We start from the raw sequence: 18826 nt of genomic DNA, 5'->3' as shown, positions 1-18826 counted from the left end.
CATATAGCTGACAAAGTGATAACTTGAGATTTCCATTTGTTTGGTTGTATCCTACCTCAAAGGTGCCAATTTAATATTATTCAATTAATAGTTTCCAAATAATAACAACCAACGCATACAGGAAACTACTTTAGAAAGGAACAAAAGAATAAAAAACTAATTTATTCACCTTTATTTGAAGAGAATTATTGCTATGCAATAAAAAGCAATTCTAAAGTAGTTATTTTAATTAATTCTATCAAAAATTTATCTTTTAAAAAGTAATCAATCACATGATGAAATTTCTATGAATACTCAAATGAGACAAATGTATATTTTGTTGTTTTAAAAAATCTCAGGACAGACACATCATCTGGAAAACAAAAAACCTTTAACCGGAAAAGATAATATCCTATGAACAACCACTGTAAGAATTACAAATCAGAAGCATTAGACTAAATTAAACAATTCTAATTTTCAAAGTTTTAAATTTTAGAACCATCCTTAATTAGTATTACTAAACCAAACTGTTCATTGCTTAACAATATCAGATTTAAAGGCTTTAATTAGAAGTGCATAGTTACACAGAGAATATTACAGTCATGGAAAAATAATTTTACCAGTTCGAGTATTACTTGTTTACCTTTCTAACCTCACGATGAACCATATGTTTGAAGAAAATTGTGGGCCCTGATGAAAATTACTAAAAAAGGGGGAAAATAATTTAAGATACTTAACTCCTCAGTATTAAATATAAAAGCAGGAATATGAAGAACACCTTCATTTATGAAATGTCTAAATATAAATATACCATCATTTAACACAATATATTATAGTAAAAAGCTACGGAGGTTGAGGCAGAACCACAGTGTACAAATTGTTTCTTCTTTCACATCGCGTAAGTCCTATTATTTGGTTTTAGTTATTCCACACCCAAATTACACACACACACACACACATCTATAAACTTGTATTTTAAACTATGAAGCCTTATGGATGGATTCTGACATTTTTCTAGTAGCTCAATAGCCAATTTCTCCAATTTTCCAATAAAATTTTCATAGTGGCAATTTAAGAAGAAAACAAGAAATGCTGAATCAAACACATTTTATATACATTTTGGGACACAAGTCAGGAAGGAAATTACTGACCTATAGAACTTTTGCATTCAAATGTAGAAGCACTCACTCTTGATTCTCTTTATTCAGATATCATTTTTAATATACATGATACATTTACAAACAATTGCTCTTCCATCCACATAGCTTTAAAAAATGTGACATAGTCAAGTACTTTAGTAATTACTCTAACAGGCATTTCTTTCAGATATTAACTTAAAATATATACAACTTATAAGAAGTCTTACTTGGTTTTACAACTCTCTGGTAAAATGTCAGACAACTAGCTTTCTGCAGCACCAAAAAGACACAGTACTATGTAAGGCACCTCATTAGTGACTCATCTGTATGCTCCCATGATACCAGCACAGGAATCATCTCAGTCAAATTGACCACTTACTCTCAAAACCAAAAAGCACCCTCCCCATCAAAGATACCTAAAATTCATCATCACACATTCTCTACCTCAAATGCAAAAGAAGTAGACTACAGAATAAGAGAACTGACAAAAAAAAAAGTTATCAACAGTCATACTTAATATTATAAAATAAAGCTGGAATTTCCTAATGGAAATAAGCCTGGATGCTCTTTATTAGACTCCCAACCCCCTCAAAAACAGCATTTTCACTAACTTTAACTGCTAGCTAATGTTAACTTACAAGTCCATGGATCAACCCCAAATTAAAAACTCCTGCTCTTAATAATTACAACTAATACATTTACATTGGCAATAGAGATCTACAGTCTCTTATTGAAACTCTTCAGGCCAGTAGATGTGCTTCAGAACTGAGAATGTGGAAAATACTGCTGCAGAGAAGTATAATTTACAAATATTAACTCTCATGGGAAAATGATATAAATAAATACCAATATTAGCCTCACATCGCAGTTCAGTGTAAGTCGTATTTTATCAACCAAATGAATTAGGGAAAAAAGTTCATGCCCAGGGGTGAGGCTACAGCACCAGAACACTTGCTTGTGCATAACTAAGGCAACCTGCCCTCTTCAAGCAGCCCTTTTAACTGGGAGCAAAGTGAAGACAGCAAAAAAAGAGAAAAGTTCAATTTTCAGGAATTTCTGAATTTCAGAATTACACAGAAGGAATTGCGGACCTAAAATTGGGATGTTTTAAGAAGGTTTTTATCAAATGTTTAAAATTTTTCCCTATTAATGGAAATTAAACACATATGGATGGGACGGTTTAGGGAATTAAGACTGTCAGTAGCTGTCAAAAGAGTCGTTTTGAAAATACATGAGAACATTTTCATTGTCACAATGAATGGACTTGCCAAAGGCCAGTGATGGTTAATATCCTGTATCAACTTTTAAATGTCCTCCAGTCCTGAAGCTGAAAAAAAATTTTACAATTATCTAAGCCTAGAACCTAACTGTACACATATAAAGACAAAAGGATGGAGTTTTTTTACACAGTAGTTTAACAGACTGTAAATTAAGGGAAGATTAAACTTGTTTGAAATTTTCCCAAGTGTTGTCTCTTCACCTGAAAAAATCTTGTCAAGGATAGCAATACCTTTTTTTTTTTTTTTTTTTACAAGGATGTAAATATTTTTCTATTTTCTTCTTATCACAAAGATACACACTTTGGCCTATACATGAGTTGATCAGAAATTTTGTGTACTAGCCTGGATATCTAAACACTACTTACAACACTGTTTCGACCAATTATTTAAAAAACTAAGTTGATGTCTTCTGAAATCAGGTTTATGGATAATGAATCACGGAAAATTGCTGACAATAATAGCTAGCACTACTTCAATATAAACTTAATTTACTCACATTTATAAACACTAATATTACAATTCTTAAAAACTAAAAATTGGGCCAGGCGCGGTGGCTCAAGCCTGTAATCCCAGCACTTTGGGAGGCCGAGACGGGCGGATCACGAGGTCAGGAGTTCGAGACCACCCTGGCTAACATGGTGAAACCCCGTCTCTACTAAAAAATACAAAAAGCTAGCTGGGCGAGGTGGCGGGCGCCTGTAGTCCCAGCTACTCCGGAGGCTGATGCAGGAGAATGGCGTAAACCTGGGAGGCGGAGCTTGCAGTGAGCTGAGATCCGGCCACTGCACTCCAGCCCGGGCGACAGAGCGAGACTCCATCTCAAAAAAATAAAAAAAAATAAAAATAAAAATTGAAGACTACATGGAATCTATTTTTTTCAGATAATATACTGTCTGTAAACACATTAAGGTCAACATTAATGTGTTCGTATTACTTTCATACCTAATCAATTGGGCATCAAGAGACTTTACCAATTATCTCTGTCAATTCTACCATTGCTAGTAATTCTTAATACTCAAGTTGGAATTTTGGGCCAATCTATTAAAACCTTGTTAGCATTTTTGTTTTCTCAAGCAAACACGTTTTTACCTACCCACACCTCTCAGTGCTAGAGAGCAACTTTTAGAAGCACCAGCAAACCACCACCAGTGGAATCGGATAAATGCCGATGATTCAGATAACTCCAGGAAAGATTTACCCTGCTGTGATTTTCCTAAATATCAGGGAAAGAAAACACATATATCCTGTACTACTAATGTTATTTGAATGCCTGGTTTACATAGCACACTAATTTCTCTTTTCCACTAGTTTCCATAAATACTAAGGTATCAAAAAGTACTACTTTTGGCTAAAAGTTTTCAAAATGACCATTATATTTTCACACTATTTAATTTAAAAAAGAAACCAAGCTACCAAACTTACATTCAGGCAAAAAAAAAAGTTTTTTTTTTCAATAAAATGTAGAAATATTTTAATTCACATATTACAATGAATCAATAAGGAGTCAAAATCCAGTTACACATTCATAAAAATTCCATATATCATCCTCAGAATAATCAGTTTCTGTACAAATACTTACAGGTGTCTAAGTATGTAGTTTTTCCTCAGTGTGCTACAGAATTTAAAGGCTCTGCTTGAATATTCCCCTAATCAAGCGCAGAATCTGTTTCTTCATCAATTTCTCCAATGACTGCAACGCTGTCACTTCTTACAATGTATAATCCTAGTACCACTTGCTCTACCCCCTGTGAAGAGCTGAATACTCGCTCAATGGCTTTCATCCAAAATCAAATTAATGGTCTGGTCAAAACCTTTCAGTGTTCCCACAATCATTCTCCCATCAGATGTAATAACGGCAACAGTTCGGTTGACATAGTTCTCCAAGGCGGAGGTCATGCTGCTCGGCCCGGCAGTTTGGGGTAACGCAGTGGTGCCGGCCACAAGCAGAACTGAAAGGGCGCGCCAGAACCCGGCAGCGAAAGGTTCGCGCCTGCGGGCCGAAGCAAATATCGTGAGAGTTACCGCTTACAGCAATGCCTCTCTTAATTATAATTTGGTTGCCAATCTGCATGAGTAGCAGTTGCATTCATGTTGAGCCTACATCCAAGGGCAAAAGCATCATTCTCAACTCTGGCTGCACATGAGAATCATCTATGCCCAGGCCAACACCCTTAACCAATTAAATTAGAATCTCTAGAAGGTAGGACACAGACATCAGTATTTTTGCTCTGTTTCATTGTTTGTTTTTGAGGTAAAGTTTATGCAGAGTGAAATGCAGAGGTCTTAGGTGTACAACTCTACTTGAGTAACAAACACCCCAATCAAGATACAGGACGTTTCCACTACTCAGAAAGTACCCTCCTGCCCTACATCCAGTCAGTGCCCCCACTTTCCATAAGCAATCACTCCTCATATTTCTAATGCTATAGCCTCATTTCTGAACTTCATATAAACATAATCCATCACATAGTGTGTACTCTTCTGTACCTGACTTCTTTCACTAAACACAGTGTTTTAGAGATTCATTCATATTCATTTCATCATGAAAAAAGTAGTTCATTCTTTTTGACTGCAGAGTAGTATTCCAGTGTATGAAAACACTGCAATTTGTTTATCTGTTCTTTCTGTTGACCAACAGTGGAGCTGTTTTAATTTGTGGACTATTAAAGCTGTTATAAATCTCCCCATACATTTTGGGGACATGTTTTCACCTCTCTCGAGCAAATACCTAGGAGTGGAACTGGTGCAGCTGTATGTTTAATTTTAAAAGAAACAGGCATCAACTTTTTTTTAAGGTTCCAGGTAACTCCAATGCAAAAAGCCTTAATGTTTTCTAATGAGGTCATGGCAAACTATTCTAACATTTTTGTCTGTCCCGTGTCTGTTCCAGTCAAGAAAAAATTATGTGGCTTTTTCTTTTTAAATCCTTTGCATGGGTTGCAAGATTATACTACCTATGAATTTCACTTGAAACAGTAAAAAGGGGCATTTAAATATATATGCTGTATAAAAGGGGTCACACAGTCGTAAGAGTCATATGATTTGAGAACCAGATGAATCTGACTGAACCTGTCACCAGAAAAACAAAAATTTATGTATAATTCCAATGTCGTATTCAATTTGTATTTGAGAACTATGAAGTCCATCCTCAGAATACTTACAAGTCCACAGACCAACCCCAAATTAAAATCTCCTGCTCTTACATTAAATTCTATGAGTCTTGACGTCACTGTGTGTAAGATGACCAAAGCTAGAAATCATAAAATATATTAAACTACATAAAACATATGACAAAGGACACTATCAATTGTGTTATTAAAAGTTATGAAATTAAAGAATCTGAATATTAAGACTTCTTCCAAATCAATAAGAAAAAGATGGCCTCCACAGAAAAACGAAAAAAGGGCAATAAACACATGACTCCTAAAACGAAATAAAACCAGCCAGAATATTTAAGATGCTCACCTCATTAGATGAATTTTAAGTGATCAAATTACCATTATTTCCATCAGATTGACAATAAAAAAAAAACTGGTAACACCACGTGTTAGCTAGCATTATATAGACACATCTATTATCACACTCTTAGTGGAGGCATACAATAGTATAAATGTCCTTGATGACAATTTGACAACATGTATAAATAAAGTTAATGTGTATACGCAATGTCTACTTTTAAAAATTTCTCCTTAGAAAGTACAGATGCTCCTTGACTTATGATGGGGGTTACATACCGATAAAATAATTTCAACTTATGATAGGTTTAAGTAAAAAATGCATTTAATACATGTAACCTACCAAACATCATAGCTTACTCTAGCCTACTTTAAGCATGCTCAGAACACTTAAATTAGCTGCAGCTGGGCAGAATCACCCAACACAAAGTCTATTTAATAAGAAAGTGTTGAACATATCATGTACTCTACTGAATACTGTATTGAAAATGAAAAACTGAATGGTTATATTGGTACTCAAAGTAGGATTTCTATTGAACATGTATTGCTTCACACCATCATAAAGTCAAAAAATCCTAAATTGAACCATCCAAAATTGGGGACGATCTGTACTAAAAAATCACCTAGACATATGTACCAGAGTTTCACAAAAAGGGTTAAATTATAATAGCAAAAAATAATGGGAGAGGGTGCTAAATAAATATACCTTAGTAGTGGTTGGTTAAAAATAGTCTGACTCATCCAAGCAACTACATTCTAAGCTGCTTGTAATATTATTACCATACCCAAAGAGCAACATGGTTATACTACCTTGAAGAAGGCCAGGCATGATGGCTCACACTTGCAATCCCAGCACTTTTCAAAATTCCCGTTTTAGGTGTATTGTGAAGATCACTGGTGAAATGACAATGTCATTTCCAAGTGGAATTATTAAAGTCTTCACCAGAAATTCAACTCTAGCTATGTTGTGCTTCAGGGTGAAAAAATATCAGCAGACTAGAGCAGATTCTTCCAAATGCACAACTTGTGTTCAGGTTTATACACCTTTTGTTTTGAAGGTTGAAATTTCTTTTTAAGAAATTTTTTCCTGCCAGGGGCAGTGGCTCACGCCTGTAATCTCAACACTTTGGGAGTCTGAGGCAGGTGGATCACTGGAGCTTAGGAATTCGAAATCAGCTAGGCAACATGGCAAAACACCACCTGTGCCAAAAAAAAAAAAACAAAAAACAAAAAAAAGTACAAAAATTAGCTGGGCGTGGTGGCGTGTGTCTGTAGTCCCAGGCTGAGGTGGGAGAATCGCTTGAGCCTGGGAGGCAAAGGTTGCAGTGAGCTGAGATTGTGTCGCCACTGCACTCCAGCTTGGTGACAGAGTGAGACTCCATCTCAAAAAAAAAAAAAAATCACCTTAAATGCTGTATGATTATTAATCACCCCAGTTCAGTGAAAAGATAAGTAAATGAATGCATGCATGCATGCTATATGGGCATTTAAAAAACATCACCACTACCACCACACACACACACACCCCGAAGGGCCTTCATTTCTGATCCCCAACTACCATAGGATTCAATAATGCAGTAGACACTCTACCACAGAGAGCACTCCTAACATCTAACAACAGCCACATTCTAACATAACATTAGACAAATGTGAACTCTTCTTGCTATACAGTGGTCTCCCCTTATTAGGGGGTGAATACATTTCCAGATCCCTCAGAATACACCTGAAACCACAGATAGTGTCAAACTCTATATATACCATGTATTGTTGCTCTAATAACTGAAACAGCTACTGCTAAGTGACTAATGGGCGGGTATCATATATAGATATGCTAAACAAAGGGATAATTCACATCTTGCCCTGGATGGTGCAAGATGGCACAAGATTTCATAACTCTACTCAGAACAGCATGCAATCTCAAACTTATGAATTATTTCTGGAATTTTCCATTTAATATTTTTGGACTGTAGGTGACTGCGGTTAACTGAAATTGCAGAAGACAAAGCGTCATGTAAGGGAAAACCGTTGTAGTTGTCACTGAATTCTAACAACTTACTGACCTGAAGTTACCTCTTGTCCGATAGCCAAAATCACCTGGGATACGAGAAAATTTTCTCAAAGTAACACATATATCAATCTATATTCTGATATTTTTTTTTTTTTGGTTTTGGTTTTTTTTTTTTTTTTTTTTGAGATGGAGTCTGTCGCCCAGGCTGGAGTGCAATGGCACAATCTTGGCTCACTACAACCTCTGCCTCCCAGATTCAAACGATTCTCCTGCCTCGGCCTCCCAAGTGGCTGGGATTATAGGCATCCGCCACTGCACCCAGTTAATTTTTCTATTTTTAGTAAAGATGGGGTTTCACCATGTTGGCCACGCTGATCTTGAACTCCTGACCTCAAGTGATCCACCCACCTCAGCCTCCCAAAGGGCTGGGATTACAGGTATGAGCCACCATCCCTGGTCCCCCAGAGTTGATTTTCTTTTCAAGAAGCAGATTACAACAATTGAGAAGCAATGCCAAAAGCTAAAAAAATTCATTGTTTCTAATTCAGCACATACTTTGTAGACACAAAAATTCCTAAATATTCTCAGTGGCCCCTATATTTGCTAGCATAATTGGTTGGCATTTTTTAAAAATCCGAACCATTTTAAAACATTTTTTAACATAAAAGTCCTAAGAATCTATGGTGCACTTTTTTGTTTTGTTTTGTTTTTATAAGATGGAATCTCGCTCTGTTACCCAAGCTGTAGTGCAAGAGGGGCAATTTCAGCTCACCGCAACCTCTGCCTCCTGAGTTCAAGCGATTCTCCTGCCTCAGCCTCCTGAGTAGCTGGGATTACAGGCGCCCACCACCATGCCTAGCTAATTATTGTATTTTTAGTAGAGATGGGGTTTCAACATGTTGCCCAGGCTGGTCTCAAACTCCTGACCTCAAGTGATCCCCCTACCTCAGCCTCCCAAAGTGCTGAGATTACAGGCGTTAGCCACTGCACCTGGCCTACAATGCATATTTTTTTTTCAGTTCTGAAAAACCTCATTCTTTGAGCAAAGATATTCCTGCTAAAACTGTTTCACATTCAATTTTTAAACTTTTGTGGGATATGCCAACCTCAATAAATAATCACATTTGTAGTATATTTATCAAGTGCTATATATTCATAAAAGCAAATTAACACAAAAAAGAAACAGTATGAAGTAGTATTTACAGCACTATGAAAAAAATCAAACTAAAATGTTACAATGTTTATCATTTTCATTAAACTGAATCCTCAAATGTGATGTACTCAGGTCCATATGTAACCAAAACTGGACTGGCAAGATTAAGTCTGACATGTAACAAAGGGCTCCCTCACTTTCTAATACAGTATAGTACTCTCATCTGTTACTCTCATCTCTCGTACAATATACTTTCCCAGGAGTCAATGCATAGACTAAAATGACTAATTTTCACCAATTCCTACATGTTTTTCAAGCACAGGACACAACCTCTGCAACAGGAGTTGCAGCTCAGCTTTTCTTCCTTCTCCTCTCCCCCACAGATTATTTTCAAAATGTATTACTCTTGAGAACAATCTGGGGTGAGAGTAGAACAATCGGGGGGGGGGGGGGGGTAGATTACATGCACTTTTAATATATCATCTCAATCAAAGACAAGCTGATTCCCTCCACACATCATTATTACCCAACTGTCAGTCTGCAAACTAAACCCAGCTTGCAGCTACTATGTTCTTTGGTCACCACAGTTTTAAAAGGAGTAGCGGGTAGGGAAGTAGAGAGTGTAGGGAAACCAACATTCTGAAATCAGGAAGTTTTACATTTTAAAAAAGAATCCAGGTCTATAATGTCTGGAGGAGAGGGGGGTCTAATTTCATGTACAGGCACAAAAGAATGTCGAATTAATGTTCTACAATCCCCCACAGCCTAAACATTCCTAGCTTATATGCAATATGAGATGTGTTGGCTTTTGAATGTGCCACCTCTGCTTTATATCAAAGGAATGACAACCAAAAACTATTCCCAGATAATCCATGTCTTAATATCAGTAAGCTTCTAGTTTCAAAACAACTGGAAAGAAAAAATTCACTTGGGTGGTTGAGTAAAGTAGAACTATCAAGAAAAGCTTAGGAAATAATTGAAATCAAATCTCCCCACATTGTTTGTATTATATTTTTTTAAAAAGCATAATAAATCCCAGTTGAATTTTCCCAAGGTAGAGTATTGTGACTTGGATGACCATTGTAGTTTTCAAGAAACAGAAATGCAGCAACATGAATCCCTTAGACCTAAACAACAGTGGCTCCAGCCCTGGATTCCTTGAGTTATGGGGACCACTCTGGCTATACAACCATCCCCGGGAAGCTGTCTATTGCGCCAAGAGGACTTGTCTAACTGGAGCACATGTTTCCTCCCCTAACGCTACATCATTCTATGGGTATGCAGGAACCTAAAATATCTGCCCAGACAGCCCTCAACAAGCTTCCAAAGCCTTTCACCAGATCAGTCCTCCAGAAAGAAAACTATACCAACTAGACTGTGTATCCTTAGGCTTGAAGGCTACCAAGAGGCAACTGTATGCAGAGGGTGTGAACAGAGTTGAACATGTTGCTTGGGATGTCTATATAGGTCTGCCCAAATACTCTTAATTGTGGTAACAAGCAGTGAAGAAAGGAGAAGCAGAGAGGGCTATGGACCAGAAGCCAGACAGTAACTTTCTACCACCACAGTTTGACATGAGAAACTCCAACGAGTCTGAAAATACTAAATTCTAACCTGGCCTCCCAGGGTCTTATTATGGTATACTTATGAAGGAAGGAGGACGAAACTTTTTTTTTTTTTTGGCAAGTTCTTTTTTAAGATTGATTTATAACTTTTAAATCAGACGTACGGTATATGAGACTTCATTTGTACTCTTGTTCCTAGACCCACAAAAGTTAATAGCAAGCATGTCTGAAAGGCTTATTTCTCTGAATCACCTCAATCTAAATAAAGCACTTGGATAAGATCCTTTAAGCTAATAGTATTCACTAAACTGTAAACCACAAGTTCTATAAGTTTCAAATTAAGATAAACTAATATACAAGGTATCTGTAAAGTCAAGAAGCATAAAAAATTTTAAAGTATGCTAGCTACATATTCATATAACATGCTCATTATGTTTTTCTTCTATTTCCATATACCTTTTCAGGGAAAGTATCTCTAAATTTAAAGCAGTAAGTCCAATTGTTAATCTAGGAAAAAAAAAAGTATAACAAATACACAAGCCAGGAGCAGTGGCGCCAACCCATGGTCTCATTATAGTCCCAGCTACTTGGCAGACTGAGGTGGTAAGATTACTTGGGGCCAGGAGTTTGAAGCTGCAATGCACCATGATCATGCCTATGAATAGCCACTGAACTTGTGCCTGGGAAACATAGTGAGAGCCCATCTCTTTAAAAACTAAAAATAAAAAGTACAATACAGTGTTTAACCTGTTATTCCAGGCTTTGTGGACTCTCTGTAGTGTATCTATTGTGCTTACCCCCCGCCAGATTAATAGAATATACTGCTTCAAATTCAGCACCAGTGAAGGGGTCTGGAAGTGGGGAGGAAAAAAAAGCTAATGATTCTTTATGTGAAAATATAACAGATATAAAAACAAGAGTATCCTGTGTTTTCTGACTTTTCAGGTATATTGTACAACTACACTTAGGGCCATCTGTCTGGGAGTCATCCCACAGAACATGAGTCCTAATGTCTGAAATGTATTTACATCCTATTGGGAAAATCACACAAGTAGAAAATCTATAAATGCAGATTCAAACTTGCTAAGGTAAATCCATGATGACATGTAGTCCAAAACTTGCGACAGTTCCAAGAGAAAGACAGGAAAATTAACATCATAAGGCACTTAACAGCATACATGTGTCAAACACAAATGAATCAGTCATGATACAACCTCCAATTAAATTTCAGCAAAACATCATTTTTTATATGAATTTGGTATTAATGAAAATTTAAATGTTATAGTTTATATATAATTAACTTGTACTGTTATAATTGTACACAGTCTAAAAACAAGGATTTTATACATAGCTTTATGAATGGAGATATTTAAGTACCATTATTTTGAAAATTCAACATTGAGGTGGTATTGATTTTTTGTTTTTCATTTAATTGAGGTCAAAAGTTTACAAAAGTTATAAAAGTTTAGGGAAAATTAAAATAGTTATGGTGACTAAGCCTACTGAATTACCACTCACTGCAAGGGTCTCTTCAGAGGACCTAAAAATACACAATATTTCTAACTTCAAAATTACAGAAGTTATTTAACTGAACATATCAAGGCCTCACGCCAGATTTATCATTCAACTGAAATTCTTTATCTTAATATTATTTTTTCATTCACATAACAAATACTTATTGAGCACTTATTATGTGCCAGATACTGCTCAAGGTTGTGAGGTAGAAAACAAAGCTAAAATTCCTACCCTCATGAAACTTATTTCTAATGCAAGAGAGAGATACGCAATAGTCTAACTAGTCTAAATAACTAAATAAGGTAAACTGCCAGAGAGGGAAAAAGATGTGAAAAATACTGGAGGCCAGCAGTCTTTAGAATTAGCATATCCCTCATCATACCAATTTTATGTTCACTTGAAAAATTCACTAAGGGGGTTAAACTGAGGGCTTCTACTAGCGTGTCACCAGCATTTAGTCTCTATATAAAATCCAGCTACAGTCCAGCACACACTTGATTGGTAATCAGTACCTTCACAAAATCTACCTTCTAATGTAATAGCACAGCAAGAATCAGGATCCAGAATCATCTTATAGATCAAATGAATTTCAAAAGTGTAAAGTGACTGTATTTCATTGCCCCTTTTTATTATTCTTTAATGGCTTTTTTACATGAACTAAATATAAGTCCTCTTACTATGCCATATTCTCTTTCATATGTCAATGACATACTCCTTAAAAGACAACTGATCCTACACGAAAAAAATTACATATGAATGCTAAAATTACTAGTCAAACCTTTAGGGAGAAAGAGTATTAAAGTATCTCCCCGAAAATATCTATGTGGTGGTTTAAACATGCCTGCAAATTATTTGGTACTTCTCTCTCAGGAAGGCAGAGTTTAGTTCCCCTCACCCTAAGGGTGAGCTGGGCTTCTAACAGATACATTACGGAAAGGTAAAAATAGTAACAGTGGAGAAACCTGGCAGACACCACCTTACCCAAGTGACCAAAGTTCAAATCACCAGTAATAAATAATGTTAACATCATATACTCTTCTTGATATGGTAAGAAGAACACTTCCCTTGTGTGATATTCTTCCTAAAAATCCACCATCCAGTATAATCAAGAAAAAAATCAGAAAAACCCAAACTTAGGAACATTCTACAAAATATCCAACCAGTACTCTTCAAAAATCAAAGTCATGAAAAACAAGGAAACACTAAGAAATTGTCAGATTGGAGGAAACTGAAGACCTGAGGCCAGGCGTGGTGGCTCACACCTGTAATCCCAGCACTTTGGGAGGCCAAGGCGGGTGGATCATGAGGTCAGGAGATCAAGACCATCCTGGCTAACACAGTGAAACCCTGTCTCTACTAAACATACAAAAAATTAGCCGGACGTGGTGGCAAACGCCTGTAGTCCCAGCTACTCGAGAGGTTGAGGCAGGAGAATAGCTTGAATCTGGAAGGTAGAGGGTGCAGTGAGCCGAGATCGCGCAACTGCACTCCAGCCTGGGTGACAGAACAAAACTCCATCTCAGGGGAGGGGGGAAACACCTGAAAACTGGGCTGGGCAGATATTTTAAGTTCCTGCACATTTTAGTGGCTCATGCCTGTAATCCCAACACCTTAGGAGACCTAGGCAGGAGGATCATCTGAGGCCAGGAGTTTGAGACCAGCCTGAGCAAGAGAGCAAACCCTGTCTCCACAAAAACGAAAATTAAAAAAATAAAAGACATAAAACTAAATGCAACATGGTCTCTTACACTGGATCCCAAAATAGCAAGAGGACATTTGTGGAAAACTTGATGAAATTCAATAAAACTCTGTAGTTTAATTAATAGTATTTTATCAAGGTTAATTTCTTAGTTTTGGTAAATGTACCATGTCTATATAAGATGTTGATACATAAGAATCCTCTGGACTATTTAGCAGTTCTTCTAGAAATATATAATCACTTCAAAATAAAACTTTTTCTAAAGGACAACAATCTAGGTATTTAACTTATTGTGAAAAAGGAATGGCTGAACATTAGCTGGAGGAATTATGTCTGACAGCAGCACTCATATTCCAACATTCAACCAGTTAGTGTCAAACAACACTTCACTTCACCTCCTTCAATGACCAGAAAGTGGGGTTTTCTGCTTGCTTTTTAGCTAGTACAGTCAAACAAAGTGAGACACTACCCTGCTCGAAATTAAATAGTTTCTGGAACTGGGACTGGGACTCAGTATTTTTTTTATAGCACAGATGTGACTGGTAACTATTAGAAAGCCTGAAAATCTCCTCGTATTCTTTGGTGTTTCAGGGGTCTTCAAAGCACTTGCATTAAGTGCCAGGAGTAGATCTATACCTGACTCCTGAATAAACTATAAACTTCATAATAATAGCAAGTAGCCCTTGTGGAGAAGAAAGGGACTTCTACATAAATATAAATTATTTCTCAACTTTCTTAATATGATACTAAACATACCATTTCCTCAACTGATTTTGCATCAAGAAGGAAAACATGGCCAGGCACGGTGGCTCACACCTGTAATCCTAGAGCTCTGGGAGGTCAAGGCAGATGGATCATCTGAGGTCAGGAGTTCGAGACCAGCCTCGCCAACATGGTGAAACCGCGTCTTTACCAAAAATACAAAAATTAACCAGGCATGGTGGAAAACGCCTCTAATCACAGCTACTTGAGAGGCTGAGGCAGGAGAATCGCTTGAACCTGGGAAGTGGAGGTCGCAGTGAGCTGAAATGGGGCCACTGAACTCCAGCCTAAGTGACAGAGCGAGACTCCATCTCAAAAAAAAAAAAAAAAAAAAGCAAAACAGAATTCCAGTATGTCATTGTCTCAGTAGGAAGTAAAGTCCTGAAATTGTCTGTTACTCAGGTAGCAAAAATCAAAATTAGAATAATGATGTTTAGAGGGGTAAGCAACACTGTTTCCATAATGGCTATGTCTATGTTATCTTTAGGTCAAGTTAGAAACAAAAAAATCTACCCTTGTAAACTACATTAGCCTACCCTCACATATAATTTATCTTCCCTGAGTGTTTGGTATATTTTACCCTTCTCTTTTTATTTAAATAGAAAAAAAATCAGCTGGACGCAGTTGCTCACACCTTTAAAGCCCAGCCCTTTGGGACGCTGAGGCAGGAGAATCATTTGAGCTCAGGAGTTCAAGACCTGCCTGGGCAACATAGTGAGACCTTGTCTCCACTTAAAAAAAAAAGAAAAAAAAAATTAGCCAGTCATTGTAGCCCGCACTTGTAGTCCCAGCTACTCGGGAGGCTGAGGCAGGAAGAATGCTTGAGCCTGGGATACCCAGGCTGCAGTGATCAACCCACTGCATTCCAGCCTCAAACACAGAGCAACATCTTGTCTTTAAAAAAAAAAGAAAAGAAAAAAAAACCTCATGAAAAAGACCTTGACAGCTATAGAGTATGTGCTGTAAAATCGTTCTCAACAACACTGTCCATTCATTACTCAATAGCTCTTACATAAACAATGCACACTTTAGAAATTATTTAAGTTTTTTTTTTTTTTTTTTTTTTTTTGAGATGGAGTTTCGCTCTTGTAGCCCAGGCTGGAGGGGAATGGCGTGATCATGGTTCACTGCAACCTCCACCTCCGAGGTTCAAGCAATTCTTCTGCCTCAGCCTCCTGAGTAGCTGGGATTATAGTCGCCTGCCACCATGCCTGGCTAATTTTTGTGTTTTTAATAGAGACGGGGTTTTGCCACGTTGGCCAGGTTGGTTTCAAACTCCTGACCTCACATGATCCACCCGCCTCGGCCTCCCAAAGTGCTGGAATTACAGGCGTGAGCCACCACATCCAGTTTATTTAAGATTTAATGCAAGAAAAATAATTGTCTTTTCTGGAGAATTTGTGACATATTTCTTCATTTAGGAAGCCATGAAAACTCTGGCTCCCAGGAAGCTTAGCTAAATTTGATGTTTTATCACAGCAACTTAATTACTTAAAAGTGATACATTTCTTCACTTCTTTCCTTGGATCTGATTTTCTACTTCTATTAACTATGTGTATCCTATTAAGTGTCACCTCAAATCTCATCTGTTAAGGAGAAATGTTAAAAATAATAATGAAATTGAACATACAGGGATCCTATTTTAAATGATTCTACTGAAAATACAAAAATTATCCAGGCATGTGGTGTCATGTGCCTGTAGTCCCAGCTACTCAGGAGACGAGGCAGGAGAATCGCTTGAACCAGGAAGGTGGAGGTTGCAGTGAGCCAAGATGGCGTCACTGCACTCCAACCTGGATGACAGAGACTCCATCTCAAAAAACATGGATCACAGATGGAAATGCAAAACTATAAAACTTTCAGAAAAATGCATACGGGAAACTTTTCAGGATATAAAAATAGCCAAAAAGTTCTGGACTTCACAACAGAAGCACAATCCATAAAAGAATAATAAATGGGATTTCATCAAAATTAAAAAACTTTTGTTCTGCAAAAGATGCTGTCAGAATTAAAAGACAAGGTATGGAATGGGAGAAAATACCTGCAAACTATATATCCAACAAAGGATCCATATAAAGAACTCTCAAAATTCAGCACTCACAAAAAAAAAAAAAAAAATCCAGTTAGAAAATGGGCAAAAGATATGAAGAGAATATACAGATGTTGAATAGCACAGGAAAAGATGTTCAACATATTAGCCATTAGGAAAAGGCTACCATGAAATACCATATATTCCTTCTCTATAAGAATAGTTTTTAAAACAGTAAAAAAAAAAAAAAAAAAAAATTGCTGGCTAGGATGGGAAAAACTAGATCCCTCATACACTGCTGGTGGAAATGCAAAATAGTACAGCCACTGTGGAAAACACTCTGGCAGTTTGTATCCCATACAATGCAGCAATCATACTCTTATACTTTATACCAGTGAAAACTGGGATGTTCACAGAAAAACCTCTACATGAATATTCACAGCAGCTTTATTTCTAATAGACAAAAATTGACAACAATCCAGATGACCTTCAACATGAAATTATTCAACAAATTGGTAGTACATGGATGCCATGGAGTACTACTCAATAAAAATGAACAAATTATAGCTATAAGCAACAACTCTGGAATCTTCCAAGTAAAAAGCCAGTCCCAAAAGTCACATACTATATGATTCCATTCACGCCTTCATTCATTTATTCATTTATGAAACTGAGTCTTGCTCTGTCACCCAGGCTGGAGTGCAGTGGTGTAATCTCAGCTCACTGCAGCCTCAACTTCCTGGGATCAAGCAGCACCCCCATCTTAGCCTCCTGAGTAGCTGAGACTGCGGGCACACACCACCACACCCACCTGATTTTTGTATTTTTCTAGAGACAATGTTTCACCATGTTGCCCAGGCTGGTCTTGACCTCTTGAGCTCAAGTGATCTGCCCGTCTCAGCTTCCCAAAGTGCTGGGATTACAGGCATGAGCTACCATGCCCAGCCTGATTCCATTTATATAACATTTTTGAAAAGACAAAATGCAAGGGGTAAAGGGAATACAGGAGGGAGATGGGTGTGGTAGTAAAAAAAAAAAAAAAACCGGTGATCCTTGGGATGATGGAACTATTCTGTATCTTGACTACCAAAATTCCAATATCCTGGTTGTGAAATTATACTATAATTCTGCAAGATATTACCACTTGGGATAACTGGATAAAAGATACACAAGACCTCACTGTAGTAATTCTTAAAACTGTATATGAATTTATAGTTATCTCAAAATAAAAACTTAATTTCAATGAGAAATCTGAAGAGAAACATATTTATAAACTGGTAGTAGAGAGATCTGAATTTTAACTTCATTTTTATTTTAAAAAGAAAATTAGCTAAGGCAACTAAAATATCCAAGAACAATTAGAAAACTACATAAAACAGTTTATATATTTAAGTTTTAAACTGAATGGCTAAGCAGTTTTTAAGTTATAAATCCAAAGACACTTTTTGAGAGAGGAGAAAAAGGGTGCCGTATTTGAAATATGGCAGGCAACATGGACCCAAAACAAATTACCAGCACCATAAAGGAGCTCCTAGATTTCCATCAGGCTCATCCTGGATGAAGAAATTTATGTGAAAATGAGAAATGACCAATAACTTAAAAGCAGATTACAGGCATGTGATCAACATTTAAATGACGTTGGAAGAAACTGTGACTACTATAGAGACTAATGAAGAAACAAATAAAGAGATATATAAATCAATGAATATTCCAGCATTCTTTGTCTATGGAGATGGTGTTATACTAGTTGCCTTCCACTGACAGCTGGCTGAAACAAGGAATTTATCCTGTATAAAAAATACAAGACTTGGTACAATGGCCTATTTAAATGTGTAAGACATTCAAAAGAGAAACCTGCATACATTTTGAAATAAATGATTCCAGGATTCTTCCACTCCTGAACTGAGAAGATTTGCAAATAACTCACAACTTCCTAAGCTAAGAGGTATTTTTATTTTTCTCCAACTATTCCAATAAATGTGACCAAGATACCAAATTTTTTCAGGAGTTCATTTGCTCCATTGTTCTTACAATTTCTTTTTTTCTTTAAATTTGATGTTTGCTTTTCGATTTAAAAAAAAAAAAAAAAAAACTATCAGGCCGGGCTCGGTGGCTCAAGCCTGTAATCCCAGCACTTTGGGAGGCCGAGACGGGTGGATCACGAGGTCAGGAGATAGAGACCACCCTGGCTAACACCGTGAAACCCCGTCTCTACTAAAAAATACAAAAAACTAGCTGGGCG

The 18826-nt window shown here is 36.9% G+C and overlaps 1 protein-coding gene, 1 non-coding gene and 1 pseudogene across 10 annotated transcripts in view; 1 reads left to right on the top strand and 2 right to left on the bottom strand.

Annotated features, from left to right (window-relative positions):
* ERBIN (erbb2 interacting protein) overlaps positions 1–18826 on the bottom strand; it is a 150732-nt gene that overhangs the window by 115676 nt on the left and 16230 nt on the right. The gene's annotated exons all lie outside the window — the stretch shown is intronic.
* Positions 1995–2134, top strand: LOC115896703. Its single transcript, XR_004056605.1, has one exon. It is a non-coding gene; the product is annotated as a small nucleolar RNA SNORA76 (small nucleolar RNA).
* LOC115896424 lies at positions 4003–4294 on the bottom strand (annotated as a pseudogene).

This window comes from Rhinopithecus roxellana, chromosome 3 (assembly GCF_007565055.1).
Source record: "Rhinopithecus roxellana isolate Shanxi Qingling chromosome 3, ASM756505v1, whole genome shotgun sequence".
In the NCBI taxonomy this organism is placed as follows: Eukaryota; Metazoa; Chordata; class Mammalia; order Primates; family Cercopithecidae; genus Rhinopithecus; species Rhinopithecus roxellana.
Note: the sequence above shows the minus strand (reverse complement) of the source record. Positions and strands in the feature narration are given on the sequence as shown.